At 35.4% G+C, this 10839-nt stretch overlaps 1 long non-coding RNA gene across 7 annotated transcripts; it reads right to left on the bottom strand.

Moving 5' to 3' along the window:
* Positions 1-6296: 6296 nt before the first annotated feature.
* LOC109178418 lies at positions 6297-9362 on the bottom strand. Of its 7 annotated transcripts, XR_002053708.1 has the most exons (7): positions 9048-9362; positions 8729-8831; positions 8436-8479; positions 7418-7656; positions 7241-7324; positions 6751-6819; positions 6297-6482 (listed from the first exon to the last, which is right to left on the bottom strand). It is a non-coding gene; the product is annotated as an uncharacterized LOC109178418 (long non-coding RNA). The 7 variants fall into 7 exon arrangements; XR_002053709.1 differs by having other exon boundaries at positions 7228-7324; positions 8436-8831; XR_002053706.1 differs by having other exon boundaries at positions 8436-8831.
* Between the last annotated feature and the right edge of the window lie 1477 nt (positions 9363-10839).

Raw genomic sequence — 10839 nt, 5'->3', positions numbered from 1 at the left:
TCATTTGTGTAGACGCTAACATTTGTGTAGACGCTATCATTTGTGTAGACGCTGTGTAGGCGCTATCTTCTTCCCGACACGCGTTTTTTTTTAATTTTATTGATTTGAGCCGTTGATCTAAATTTGATCAACAGCTCAGATCTAACCGCACAACCGCACGGGAAGATATACCCGCACCTGAACCCTTCCCTATATATATATATATATATATATATATATATATATATATATATATATATATATATATATATATATATATATATATATATATATATATATATATATATATATATATATATATATATATATATATATATATCGTGGCATATAGTGGTTCTCATTCAGTCGTGCGATCACTCACCATTAGGTACAATGCACCACAAATTGTTCAAAATGCACCATTAGGTGCGATGCAGTGTGGTGCATTTTTATTTTTTTTTATTTTGTGTGGTGCATTTGTGAATTTCATTGTGGTGCATTTTCGAACACTATGTGGTGCATTTTTGCACACCTAATGGTTAATCCGCACCAGCCACACGGGAATCACTGTCCGCATTTGAACCAATATATATATATATATATATATATATATATATATATATATATATATATATATATATATATATATATATATATATATATATAGTGTGTGTGTGTGTGTGTGTGTGTGTGTGTGTGTGTGTGTGTGTGTGTGTGTGTAGGGTTCCAGTGAGAACATGTGCTTAGGTGAGAACGTGAGAACACATCCTGTGCATCCATCTAATATAATTTAATGGGCATGATTGAGTAATAAACGTGAATGCAATCGTTGCCAAGCGTAATGCAAGCACAACTTGTAGTCTATAGTAATGTATACATTAAATAAAAATAGCAATCCGACGAGATCCAAGCTATATAGCGGATGCGAACGTGTGGAAAAAGTAGAAGATGATATTTGTGCAACACATGTGTGTGCAAACAGATAGTGATGCGTGTGCAGACGAAAGCAAAAAATGATGCAGGACAATACATGGTAGTTTAACAAGAAAGGGATTGAAGTTAATGAAGGGAATGATATTAGAATGTTAAAGAGTAGCCAAAGTGTGTGCATATGTGGTACATGGTGTGTGTGCAATAACCCAATGCGCGAAGTGAGTTTGAAAAAACGTGAATGCAATCGTTGCGTAGCGTGTGTGTGCGTAATGCCCAAAAAACTGTAATACCGTACACATGAAATAAAAAGAACTAGTGTATAAGATCATATGTGCAAATAGTCGGAGTTAGTGCAAACGTTTAACCTCTAAAAATTGTTGAATAAAATGTAGAAAAGAACCAAAATATTATAACAGTTTATTGGAAAACGGCAAACAAATAAAGGTACTGAGCACTAATCTCCAACAATAGATAAATGTAGTTCCAAAAACGAAGTGTAAACGTTAAACATAATGAAATTAAGCTAAAATGGGAGCATATTGCATCAAATCATTTAGAATCTGTGGGATGAGAGTTATTATGACTGAGTAGAATCTCCTTCATGAAAAACATCCTAAATGCCTGCAAAGACTCCACATCCCCTTTCTTAAACCCACACGACCACCTAGAGGTTTGCTGGCCAACGTACGTCTCCATATGACGCATCGCAAATAGCCCACTATCAACACTATTTGTTGTGTCACGCCAAGACATACGAAGTCGCCGTGGAACCAATGCGAATACCTTTGCTGAAATTTCATGATAGCCAACATCGTGCAAGCACGTTGACAAAAAGTCCACCTTCAAACCAAATTAAACAACGAAGACACGTACGTGGATGAATATGCACAGTAATGCAAAGACATTGCGAATAACCAATAAAAAAAACAGTAAAAGAAAACAAGTTACCAATTGGTGAGGAGTGTCAAGATATATGCTGAATGCACAAACTAGAGAAGTAAATAATGCATTAACAAGAATGCATACACCTCTTACGTTTCACGCGAACACTTAACACATTAGAACCAATGTAACAATAAAAAGGGACATTGCACAATTATATAGACATGTTCTAAGACTGCACACACAGCAAATGAAGTATGCATAGACTTGAACGTGTAGTACTCTATTATTGTGATTGCACATGCATCATGTCTTGCATGCAAAACACTTAATAAAAAAACCAAATAGGTAACGACAAAATTAATTTGCACCAACAATGGAGAAATGATTATAAAAAAAATTGGAAAAACAAAACTGTTGTTGGCCTACAAATTACCCACCTACAAGTAATTAGAACTCTAAGAAAATGCATGTTACATAACTATTGTGATTGCACGCACCTTATACAAATTTATTTTAAACACATGCAAGTACTGAGCAAAAAAAAAAAAAAAAAAAAAAAAAAAAAAAAAAAAAAAAAAAAGAACAGAAAAAAAAAACCAAAAGGAAAATAAAGTAAACAAAAAAATTAGACCCTAGAATTCCTTGTCCTTTTACAGAAATGAAAAAAAAAATGAAAAAAAAAAAGCCAAAAAAATGCATATTAGTCTATATATTATTATGATTGCACATGCCTGATGTCTTCGATGCAAACACTTAACGAAATAACCAATGACAAAAATAATTTGCACTACACTAGAGACATGATTATAAAAATACTAAAAAAAAATTGCTTTTGACCTAAAAACTACCCACTTACAACTTATTAGTACTCTAATACACTGCATGTTACTCAATTCTTGTGAGTGCACACACTCAATTTTCATAAATCTTTTTGCAGAAAAAAACGGGTAGCACTATCAACAAAACAAAAACAATACCAAACCAAAAACAAATAGTGATTGCATGAATCAATTCGCAAGAAAAATCAACTTAGGAGTCTCTGACAACTTCTTTATATGTTTCTCTGGAATTTCATATAGAATTAAAAAAAGAAAAAAAGAAATTATACTCCATTCAAATCCTAACCCACCATAAATACAAAAAAAAAAAAAAAAAAAAAAAAAAAAAAAAAAAAAAAACATTTTTCAGTGCGTGAACATGGCGTCCTACGCTTGGAACGTCTGGCACGAGAATCCTCCATAGGCAAATCCCGCAAACAAAGCGATTGAATACCGAAAATAATCTACAACCAAGCTGCGAACCTGATAAACCCTAGGAGCTGCAATTCACGAGGTGTAAACCCTAGTAGCCGCAACTCACCAGAGACCTCTGGAAAGCAATCAACGCCGACCACCTTGTGCGAAAACCCTACATGCCCTCGAACACCGTGAGTGACTGGAGGGGAGAAACCAACAGCAGAGATACGCCGCCGACCACCACGCGAACCAGTGACCGAATAGAGAGGGGGATAAAACGGTGTTTGCGTTGGTAAGAGAAATAGAAAAAACATATAGGGAAAGTAAATAATATTATAAGCATGGGGAAGGGAGAATATCACGGAATTTCTAATAATAATAAATAAGAAAAAACTACATATTACATATACACCCTTGTACAATTAAAAACTAGCGCCACTTTTAAAATTGATCAAAACCATTGAAATCAAATATTGAATACACAGGATTTGTTCTCATGTTCTCATCTAAAGAGGTGTTCTCATATGATCCTAACTCTCTCTCTCTATATATATATATATATATAAATATATATATATATATATATATATATATATATATATATATATATATATATATATATATATATACTAGTTTTTCAAACGCATTGCGCGAATGGAATAATGCCCAATGTTTATTTTTAAATAAGTACTTCAAAGTATATCAATGCAGATTATGTAAAATTTTATATTGTATGTGATACGAAATATACCCCGACTACGTATGACCCCTCACCAAGAACCTGATCAGGTTCGAGTCACCACATGACCCGGGAAATTTCCCGACCTGAACCGACCGGAGAGCGGCACTTGATCAACCTGACCTACAGGACGACCGACTCCGCAGCTTAGTTAGGCACATCACACTTCTCTCAAAGCTTGATCCCGACTTACTTGCTCGCCCGAGACCCCAAACCTAAATACTTAACGTCTGAATCAATTTCAACAAGTAAACAGGTAACCAAATACACTCTTACACGTGTTCCTCTCTCTTTAGCTGACCCGGTCCTCGAGTGCATGGGAGGCACGTGGCGCACATGCCGGCCCCTCGGCATGTGTCCCTTGAATCTCCTATAAATGCCCCACGAAGTGACAATAAAGGGGACCTTTGGCAAATTCTCTATAGCCTTAGTTAGCTCGGGGACCTCCGGCCTCACGCCTAGTCCTCGAACTTAACACATGTTTAACCATCAAGCTAAGCAGACTTCATAAGGACGATAATCCGGTCCTACCCCATACTTAATACGTATTCGTAGTAATCCTGGCAATTTACTACATCATTTTGGCACAGTCTATGGGGACCCAGCACAAACACCTACGAGCTCGGCCAAATGCCCGAAACATACATCCTCAATATAATTTTGACGCAGAGCAAGATCTTAACCAAGCTGGCTTCGACCTCAGCTCCCAATTATCGCTTCGATAAGCTTCCACTTCAACAACGCAAACCAAACCCACTTCCTCAGGAGCGATCGGTCTCAGTATAATCGCGAAAAGTGTAATACAGCTGCCACGTTGAGATGGGCAGGAAATCATTTCATGCGTGGCTATGTCCCCGAATGGGATCTCGCCTCGCTCGAATGAGGGTACCCGCCCTCAGGTCATTCCATAGCGGGCTTCTTCCCTCAACAATTCATGTTCCAACCTTCATTGTTCACTGTCGTTTCGACCTTCACCGGCATACTAATAGCACCAACGGCGGTAGGAAACATCGCCCTGCTTGATCATCCGATCGAACAAACCAACAGACCAATAGAAGCTCAGCCCGATCTTAGGGCTGGACCCCGCCAATCTATTCGACACACGACTAGGCCCACGCCTCCAAGCGTGGGAGCATAATGAGCAATCAACTAAGAGTCCTCAAGGGCCTATGGAGTACCATGCTAGAGTAGTTCATCTCTGCTGCCGAAGATGAAGATTACTTTCCCCAAGCGGCGGACCATTATTAAGTCGGGGCGTTGTTTTCCTCGACCATTATCAAGTTGTAATGCAATTTGTTTCAGTAGGTTGTATTTAGGCCACTCGGACTGTAAACTGTTGCTAAAAATCAATCTAATTAAGTTAAGGTGTTAAGCTGATCTCCTTTACCTGAAGACAATCGGAAGACAATGAAGGTCAGGATTAAGATCCCGGTATAAGTCCTACAAAGTAGGCACGTTGGCCGGCCAGGCCCGGAACCCGACTAGGGAGTCGGCGACAACCACCAGGTTGGAAAAACAAAGACGACAAGACTACAAGAAAAATGCACATAGACAAGGGTTAATAACCGTTGTCGTAGGGGTATAATTTCTGTTGTTGAAGCCGGTGTTGTTGTAAGTCCCGCGCATAGACAACGGTTTTTTAACCGTTGTCTTTTCTAGAAACAACAACGGTTTTTTAACCGTTGTCTATTAAGTGTTGTTGAAGCCGGTGTTGTTGTAAGTCACGCACATAGACAACGGTTAATAACCGTTGTCTTTTCTAAAAATGACAACGGTTTTTTACCTGTTGTCTATTAAGTGTTGTTGAAACCGGTGTTGTTAAAAGTCACGCACATAGACAACGGTTTTAAACCGTTGTCTTTTTCTAGAAACGACAACGGTTTTTTAACCGTTGTCTATTAAGTGTTGTTGAAACCGGTGTTGTTAAAAGTCACGCACATAGACAACAGTTTTTAACCGTTGTCTTTTCTATAAACGACAACAGTGTTTTAACCGTTGTCTATTAAGTGTTGTTGAAACCGGTGTTGTTAAAAGTCACGAACATAGACAACGGTTTTAAACTGTTGTTGTTTCTTTCAAAGACAACGGTTTTTGACCCGTTGTCTATTCAATGTTGTTAAAACCGGTGTTGTTAAAAGTGATGCACATAGACAACGGTTTTTAACTGTTGTCTTTTCTTTAAAAGACAACAGTTATAAACTGTTGTCTATTGTGTGTTGTTGAAACCGTTGTTGTCACGCCCATAAACTGTTGTCGTTTGTAGAAAAGACAACAGTTTCAAATTGTTATCTATTGTAAAATAGACAACAGTTTTTAAACGTTGTCTCAACGGTTTTTGACAACGGTTTTTAACCGTTTTTAACCTGCTTAAATTTTAATCATATAAAAAATCAATTTATCCATTCATCATGGCCAAGTGTAGTTACATAATTTTGCACAAGCTAAGGTTCAAAATACAAAAGAACTAATTAACAAGTCTAAATACTTCCATGACCAATTCAAATCGAATCATATATCATCCAAGTCATAATACTACAAAAAACAATTCCACGAACCAAATCTAAATGATCACAACGTTCTAATGATCAAATCATACCTACTCCCTATTGATGCATTAAAAATGGATGCAGTGCAGCAATTTGACTTGGTGGAATGAAGGTTGCCATCCCAAGTAAAGATGAAGGAGCAAGTGGAACACCATGGAGATCACTCTGGCATTTAAAAGAAAAGATATAGTTATGCAAGCACTTTCAAGTAAAATATACACACCATGCCCACTAATTTTTTATAATAAACTTGCACATTTTTCCCTCAAATGCTTTCAATAATTTTAAGTGTTAAATTTTCAAGTGAAAATTAATAAACATATATGGTAATAAGCAATTTATAAACAATAAACTAATAAGTAAAACACTTCTCTTATTACCCATTAAAATAAATTATTAAAGGGAATTGTAGAAATAGTTGGGAAATACGTACCAAAGAGTCCCTTGTAGATATATTTGTCTCTGGTGCTCCATAGTTGCACTTCTGGTACCTCTCTAATGTCTTGAGCATGCCGGAGAAATATGAGGTATTAATATATTTATATTTTTCACAAATCTTAAGGAAAAAAAAAAAAAAAAAAAAAACCAAAACCAAAAACAAAAACAACTGATCCCATCATGTTAATTCTTTCTAAAATCTAATACATATGTGTGTGTTTTGGAGGAACCTGAAGACTCATCCAATAACTGGATATTATGTTGCTTGTGATTTGAAAACTAAAATGAAACCATCAGATTAGACTAAATCAATCAGTTTGATCTATAATCCATTTAATTGATCTGTGGAAAAAGAACAAGAAAGAGAAAGACTGAGAGAAAGAGGGAGAGATTCTATTTTCTTGAAAGTACCATGGATCCTAATTATTTATCAGACAGACAGTATGCTAAGAAGACTATATTCATTACTCACAGAGGAGGCAGACCTGGTATATTCACAATCCAAAGTCCACCATGGTGATTTTAAAGCACCCCTAACCGCATCTTTAGCTTCCACATTACGCCCAACCCTATATAAATGAAATGGGGATAATATACAAAATGTTGGAAATTGTTGGTCAGCAGAACAGAAATCTTAGAAAAGCAAATGACTATATAATGACCTCAACAAAACTTCTGCATTAAATACAAAAGGCCTGCCAAAACCAGGAAAATGATTCTTCCTAGTGTAGAATTCACCGGTCACTAGAGCTGAAATCTTCCATCACCATGCATACATCACCAACAATGTCATAAAATCTGTATTGCATGGAAAGTAATTCAAATATATCTTACGTCATCCCCCTTGTCAAAATGCGCGCTACTTAATTTTCCGCTCTATTACATCTGGAAACAGGCCAACCTATAAAGCACAAAATTTTAAATGAGCAAGATACTTAGAAGAGTCAGACTGTATAAAACCACAGTCTTCAACTACCTTCTTCAAAAGATAGATATCTAAGCTTGAAACTTGAGACACAACAAAATCACCCCTTTTATAAATGTGTGTGTGTTTATGCATCTATACAATAACATCAGAGCTAATAGAATTCTGAAAGGAAAAGAACTCCAAAACTAATAAATTATGGGCCAGAAGCAAGCAAAGGCAAGTTCCCATACTAATTGCCATTTGCAAGTTTAAAAACCCATGCACCTCTACTACTCACTAGAATATTAGATTATGAAACCAGAGATCTTACATCCTCTTCGATTAATCAAGTAGCTCTAATATAACCATAATATGATCAAGCAATTCAATGTATAAATAGTTTGAGACTAGTCTTGCTCATATAACAGAAGAATTCACAGTATGTGCACATCTGCCACAATTTTCTTTCATTTCCCTAAATTTTGACCCATTAGCCTGCTGTTTTCCCATACTTTTCTCCCTAAAATGAAATCAACAATGCATGAGATGGTATGTACAGAATTTCAAGTGTACAATGTGCTAAAGTGTTAGAGGAAAGATAGACAAATAATTCTACAAAAAAAAAAAAAAAAAAAAAAAAAAAAAAACACTGAGCCAGCAAATCCAGCACCATATCAGATAAGCCAACCTCTTTGATATTCATTCTAATGAAAACAACAGATAAAGCAAGATAATATTATAGTGAGCATTTGCATCGATGCATTTCCACTTACTAATTATTAGTCCTTTGATATATACTGGGATCTAAATGCATTCCCTGGCATAATTTTGCAATCAAAACAATATCAGACTCAATCCTGAAATTCATAATTAGAAACAGAAGCAGAGAGGCAATGATCAATTCTTTATCAACTATGTAATGTACTCATACCATAAAAATTGTTGTCAAAAACTCACTTTAATTTGCAGTACTAGAAACAAAATCATATAAAACAACAGATAATGGTAATTTGAATGTTCTTTGTCAAACATAACTTTGTCATTTTTGTCTTTTCCCAACTCTTACCCTTGCCTAAGGATAACCATTTAGTCATTCTTTCATCATTTGCTATGATGTGGCCTCCATACAACAAACAATCTCTATAATCCACTGCATTGAGATACAACCACTGCATTTTGAAATAATAATAATAATAATAATAATAATAATAATAATAATAATCCACAACATAATATACACAGTATACAGGTCTTGTCTCATAAACTAACCTAATAATCCACAACTAACCTAGGGTTTAAGAACATTCATAGCTTTCAAATATGGAAATTCAACAATACAATTAAGAAATTAGGGATTAGGGTTTAAAAAAATATTGGTGACTAACCTGTAGCGACGCCGACGGCGGTGGCTGGCCGGCGAGGGAGAAACAGCGTCGGTGTTTTTCGCTAGTGCGGTGATGGCCCCGACGGTTACCACTTTGTTGGCGAGAGATTGAAGTCCGCCGACGATTACCACTGTGTTCTCGCCTGTTTTTCGCTGTGTATTTTGCAGAGGGCCGCTACTGAGTTTTGTTTTTGCAAAGGACCGCCGTGTGAGTTTCAAGCTGTTTGCGAAGGAACTGAATCTTTTTTTTTTTTTTTTTTTTCGCGCTAAGTGTTAGGAATTTTTATTTGGGAGGGAATTGAATTTTTTTCACTAAGTGTACTGTGTGAGTTTTTTTGGGAGGGAAGCAAAAAACTTAAAATGAAAGAAGATATATATAATACGAGTAGTATTTTATCATTACGATGCACGGTGAAAATTTTAAGTATAAATATTATGGTCTCGTATCAACCATTATTTTGACTATAAAAAGTTAATCAGTAATAATAGAAAAAAAAACTAATCAAAATTACAAATTATTAAAAATTTCTTTGTCAATTATTAAAAAACTAATCAAAATTACAAACTATTAAAAATATAGTACGTATCTTATTTGTTATGATATATATATATATATATATATATATATATATATATATATATAGAACACGAGATTCATAGATTTCTATAATGTAGATTCATAATTTCTATATAGTATATTTTTAATTTAAATACAGTTGTATATATTAATAATTTCTATACAGTAAATTCATAATTTTTATACTGCAGATTCATACTTTCTGTATTGTTGATTCATAATTTCTAAACTGTATAGTTATCAACACTTGGGAATATAAACATCGCAAATTATAAACATAAAGTTTTGTAATTGTGAATATGGATCAGAGTTATTCAATCATTATGAATATGCATTTCAATTAAAAAATTATGAATATATAGTTTGGTAATTATGAACATAGAGCTAATTAAGATCGCGGCAAAAAAAATGTGATATAGCTAACTGTACGACATCGATCAATTACTCTTTCATATCCATTCTCAATGTGTCCCAGGCATGCCGGGAGGGTCGATTACCAACATAGCTAACCGTGTTAGTCACGCGCTAGCCGGAAGGGTCGATTACCAACATATAGCTAACCTTGTCAGTCATGCGCTAGCCGGAAGGGTCGATTACCAACATATAGCTAACCTTGTTAGTCATGCGCTAGCCGGAAGAGTCGATTACCAACCCCGGCCCCTATCATACCGCCCTTAACCCCTACACATCATACCGCACCATTATGAACACGACCCCATATTGTTTTTTATACTTGATAATTATTATTATTAGAGAAAATTACACTTTTAGTCCTATGACTATTGTGGTCTTGTTAATTTGAGTACTTGACTTTCAAAACTATCAATTTAGTCCCGTAACTATGCAATTTTTAACACATTTTGTCCTGCCGGCCAAATTGCCGACCAAATGTCGCCGGAAAAATTTAAAATCATTTTTAATTATTAAATCATAAGGGCAATTTGGTCATTTTATGTCACTTTCTTCTCCCTTTCACTACTGGCGACTAAATCCGGTTTTCATCTAGATTTAACATTTTCATCACGCCGCCACTTCTGAATTTTCACTTCTCTCCACTACCCTCTGCTTTGCCTCTTGATACCACTCCTCAATTTCTTTTACTTTCTTTCAATTTAATGAATTGCAGCTACAACCTTTCCTGATTTGCACATTCCTTATTTTTCATGAAAATGTTACATCAAATCTATTTCTTTCAATTTAGCGCTGCAATTTAACC

This window comes from Ipomoea nil, unplaced genomic scaffold, assembly GCF_001879475.1.
Source record: "Ipomoea nil cultivar Tokyo-kokei standard unplaced genomic scaffold, Asagao_1.1 scaffold0841, whole genome shotgun sequence".
Classification (NCBI taxonomy): Eukaryota; Viridiplantae; Streptophyta; class Magnoliopsida; order Solanales; family Convolvulaceae; genus Ipomoea; species Ipomoea nil.
Note: the sequence above shows the minus strand (reverse complement) of the source record. Positions and strands in the feature narration are given on the sequence as shown.